Source organism: Nansenia antarctica (assembly GCF_963989245.1).
Source record: "Nansenia antarctica genome assembly, chromosome: 10".
Taxonomy (NCBI): domain Eukaryota; kingdom Metazoa; phylum Chordata; class Actinopteri; order Argentiniformes; family Microstomatidae; genus Nansenia; species Nansenia antarctica.
Genome location: NC_137680.1, coordinates 16,598,875 through 16,604,388, shown reverse-complemented (window position 1 = coordinate 16,604,388; position 5,514 = coordinate 16,598,875).

The window sequence follows — 5,514 nt, the reverse complement described above, 5'->3', positions numbered from 1 at the left end:
GTGGGATGGTGGGATGGTGGGGTGGTGGGGGGGTGGGATGGTGGGATGGTGGGATGGTGGGGGGTTGGGGGGTGTGGGCTGCAGGGGTATTTCCCTCCCTGAGCATTGGGATCTGCTGAGTGAGGGTTTGATGAAGGGACTCTGCATTTCCATGGCCAGCAGTATGTGCTGAAGGATGGCCGGATTCCGAGGAGAATGGGGCCATTCTGACCCACAGCGCCAAAAGCAGAATGTCAACAATAAACAGAGGGAAGGAGAGAGAGGGGGGCAAGCGGGAGAGAGAGAGAAAGAGAGAGAGAGAGAAAGAGAGAGAGAAAGAGAGAGAGAGACAGAGAGAGAGAGAAAGACAGAGAGAGAGAGAGAGAGAGGCTACGATGGTCAACATTTTTTTTTAATGGTCAACAAACGACCAACGGCAAATGTCGTCTGAAACTAATAAAAGTCCTTCATTCCATTCTCCCTGGCTCACAAAGGCTTACAGAGAGAAGAGGCTTACACGTTTTCTCAATGAGCTGGCGTTCTGGGGGACATTAATGATGTTGGATACACCAACGGAAACAGCTCTGTGTTTAATTAGTGTGGGGACAAGATGCACAAGCCATATGCCAGCGACGACAATGAGGCTGGTCTCTGTTCACTCCTCGTGAACACACAACAGGTGGAGAGTCAGACGGCAACAGACTCTAGACATTAATGATGCTGGTTTCAATTAGCTGGCTGCACACACACACACACACACACACAAGTGAGTACACACACACACACACACACACACTAACACACACACGCATGCAGGCACGCACCCATGCACGTGCACACACACACACACACACACACACACACACACACACACACCCCTGAACACATGTACACACAAAAACACAGGCACACACACACAGATACACACCCCTGAATGTGCTGATTGTTAACGACAAACAACAGAACATGAGTGGTGTGTTGTCCACATGTGGGGGGATTAATCAAACAGGAAATGCTGGGAGACCATCGACCCTGGAGGGCTGAATCTACCGCAAACCAGAGGATGAGCATTCATGACAGCAGGAGTCTGTTTCATTTACTTCACACCGTGTCAAATCTATAGTACGAACTTTGTAGTTCTATCACGGCTTTGCTTTTCAATACTACATCCTCAAGCCCTCTGCTAACCCTCTCACCCTAACCCAGTTTAAACCCTCTGCTAACCCTCTCACCCTAACCCAGTTTAAACCCTCTGCTAACCCTCTCACCCTAACCCAGTTTAAACCCTCTGCTAACCCTCTCACCCTAACCCAGTTTAAACCCTCTGCTAACCCTCTCACCCTAACCCAGTTTAAACCCTCTGCTAACCCTCTCACCCTAACCCAGTTTAAACTCTCTGCTAACCCTCTCACCCTAACCCAGTTTAAACCCTCTGCTAATCCTCTCACCCTAAACCAGTTTAAAAGTATGAGTAGTATGTTGGTGCAGCTTACGACATGTTCGTACATGATTGCGATGGGGGAGGGGGGGGGGGTGGTGGTCTGCTTTGGTCTGCTGTGTTTGTGGAGGGAGTGGGGTGGGGGTGTTCGGCGGCTGTGTTTGTGTGGGTGGATGTGTGTGAGTGTGTGCGACGGAGTGTGTGAGTGTGTTCTCGCACACATGCTGTTTGGTGAGATACCATCTCCTGTCTGAGGCTTAGGTTCTCTGTAAATACCGGCCCTCATGTCGACAGCTGTTCCCAGAATTCCTGAGTGGAGTCTGGTGGACTTCCAGGAGCTCTTGACAACTCTGCACAACGGAACACACACACACCACCATATACACACACATCCTCCCCATCTTCTGTACGCCAGAACAACCCCCCCCCCCCCCACAGACCCCATCTGTGCACCAGTGAAGTGGGGAAACCAAAACAAGTGCAGTGGGAAAGCTATGCGTACAGTACATGTCACCATCCTTCAACTCATTGCAGCGACTCAACAGTGAAACCCATCCAGAGAGAAGGCCTTTTATGTTCTTCTAAAGGCGACGGAGAAGAAGAAAAAAATGTCTGTTCTACACAAACAATTCATTAAAACATGTTTTGTCAAGACCTTAATCCTAGGCAGGCCTACACATATGCACATGAACGATTAATAACTCTTTTTACAGTTTGAGAGAAAGTGATCCGTCCTTTTAGTAAAAAAACTAAACATGAACTGTTGGGTGAATAATACAGAACAATCTGTAGAGCTTTGCGTGTCGGGCATGTTGTCAGGGCAAAAAGGTGATTACTACTACATTCAAGAATGTGGTTCCGCTGTTGTTGCTCTAGAGAGAGAGAGAGAGTTAGGAGGGGGGAGACCTGAGTCACTGACAGTGGGAGGAGGTAATTGCGTGGGTGTGTGTATGTTGCAATATCCGAGCCCTGAACTGAGGATGGGATTTAAGACCCCGTTGCATCATAGCCAGGGGAGCTGTAAACTTTAAAGGAGTAAGCGTTGCATTCTTCCGCATTACACACTGCACTTACACACACACAGCACGCTCACACACACACACGTACACGCACACACACACACACTCCTCTGCTAACGTACCCACACACTCACACCCTCCCCATCTTATGTATAACAGAACACACACATCACCACCACCACCACCACCACCACATCTGTGCAACAGTGAGAAAGCCACACAAGTGCAGAGGGAAACTTAGACGTACTGTGCATGTCACCATGTACCCATTTCATAAACTCAGCAGTGACACAGTTGCTTATTATTCTCTTTCGATCGACCTCAACTACTGCCAATCAAGCTCAGGCCTGGTCTGGGTGGCCTCTCTCTGGCTGTCAAATCTACTCTGACAGCCTGTCAGTTAGTGTCTGGCCTGTCACTCAAACTCCCTCTCTACACTCACTGGGCATATTATTGCCTGCCCTCCAGAGTCAACTCATTTCGACGGGTCAATTCAGGACAGCAAATGCAATTACAATCAATATAGGAAACTTGCCCTTCATTCTCTCATGGGATTCGTTTTGAATGAAAGAATTGGATTTCCACTTATTGAATTGACTTCATATTAAGGCGAGACACGGCAGGCAAAAACATTGGGGGCTTTTTTCCAGCTGACTCTGGCTGCAGTGTCATGAGTAATCGTGACTCCAGCCTTGTGTCCAAACAAACTGCTCCACTCATGCTCTGGTCACTGTCATCCCAAGGGGGGGGGTGGGGGGTGGGATTGTCGAAGACTCTTTCAGCTGTCGACATGAGGTGGCACATTGTGGCAGGGCCCCCTGTCAGAGCAGCAGGGGCGTCTGTAGCGCAGGAGGTAGAGCCGGCGTCTAATGATCGCAAGATTGGCAAATTGTGGTTCGAACCCCAGCTGGCCACATGTCGAGGTGTCCTTGGGCAAGACACTGAACCCCAAATTGCTCCCAATGAACGTGCCAGAGCCTGGCATGGTAGCTTGCCTCCATTGGTGTGTGAATGTAAAGCGCTTTGGAATAATGCGCTATATAAGTCAGTACATTTACCCTTTAGAGCAGACACAGAGGATACCCTACCTGACCCCTGACTGCCTCAATGAAACTGATCAAACCCATAAGATAAGACAGATGTGGTGAAAAGCAAATCTCTTACTCTGAAATTTGTGTCAGTTTCCGTATTCGTAAGAAACCAGCTAGACGGTTTGTGAACCGGCGCGTGCTAGAAAACCAAAACAAGAAGAAGACAAAAACTTGAACTGATACAGTATGAACAGTGTGTGTGTGTGTGTGTGTGTGTGTTTGTGTGTGTGTGTGTGTGTGTGTGAGTGTGTGTGTGTGTGCGTGTGTGTGTTTGTGCATGCGCACACGTGTGTGCATGCATGTATGTGCATGGATGCGTGTGTGTGTGTGTGTGTGTGTGTGTGTGTGTGTGTGTGTGTGTGTGTGTGTGTGCGTGCGGTGTGTGTGGGTTTGGTGGGTTTTTAGTAGTTTTGTGTAGCTGTTCTACAGTACTGTAAACAGAGTAGGGCTGAACCGGTGGGGATGCTGACAGGATGGATGAATAACAGTACTAAATCATAACTGTGTGCATTTCTAAAAGCTATTTTGGCTGGACTACCAGTTCAGGGTTACCAACGTCATCATCATCATCATCATCAGCAGCAGCATCATTATTGTCATAATCATGCACACGCCAAAATCTTCCATCACAAAAAGTTATTTGGCAAACTTGAGAGAACTTGGCAGTTGTGGGGTTGAACATCCCGTAACACTACTGATTCTATCTGGGCCTAGTTTAATGGGCGGTACTAAACTGAAAGTACTCAGAGAGTTCACAGATTGTGTGCTGCGTGTTTTAAAATGTGTCTGTTTTACTGTTACTCTTACAACGCACAGTAGTAATGTGGAGATATAGGGAGCATTCCTAACCACCTTACCACTCTAACAATTACACTTAATCACATCAAAGCCGCTGATTAGCGAACGATAAAATAAGTAGCATTTGACTACATCTCAATTGCAGCTTCATGCAAAAATGCCTTTTATGTTCGATTTTTATGATGCCAGCAGCTTCACTTAGCAGACAGGTCTTGAAAGAGGGCTTTCTTTTCTATGTGGTTGTCTGTGATCTCCTTTAGAATATTATGGTGGGAGCTTCTAGGGGTTTATGATGACTCTCTGTGATCTCTAGATGGAGGGAGTAAGTACTGCAGGAACCCGTGGCTCAGGGCCAGAGCGGAGCAGAGACGAGAGCATGTCCAGGCCTGCCTGTGTGGAATCGGCCCTCACTACCCTCTCAGCTCTGCCCTGGTGCGTCAGATGGGCTGAGATCTGCAGGAGCCAAGTTTAAAAGACTACCCAGAAAGACTCCCCAACAACTGGACAGTAATATGTCTCTGCACTAACATTCTGGTGCTGCCAAGCAGACACTGGAGATGATATCAAAGATAGAAATGCTACCGAAGCGTGTGTGCGTGTGTGTGTGTCGTGTGTGTGTGTGTGTGTGTGTGTGTGTGTGTGTGTGTGTCGTGTGTGTGTGTGTGTGTGTGTGTGTGTGTCGTGTGTGTGTGTGTGTGTGTCGTGTGTGTGTGTGTGTGCGTGTGTGTGTGTGTGCGTTCTTGATAACGGATGAAAGAAACACAGTCATTTCTTAAAATCTGATTTTGGTATTGAATAACAGTAATCTACAGTATATACTCCTGTATATAGTCAGACTATTGCTGCATTGTATGTTATGATAAACCCTACTGACAACAACAGAAAAAAAAATGAAATTATGTGAGAGTCTCGTCTTATTATTAACCCGATACTGAAACCTACACAGTATCACGGTTGAAATATTAAATATGAAGCTTTGTAAAAAAAAAAAAAAAAAAAGTGCGATGGCAGATCGTGAGCTTAGAATTATAAGGTTCTATCTCCGTTTAGGGCAGTTCAGAGCGTCAAAGTTTTGACATTCCATTATGTTTTGTGAGATGGAACCTTTGTATTTGATGAATTACTAACTCAAAAATGTCAACATTTTAAAAATAACACCACACAGGCATTAATAAACACCTAATGGATC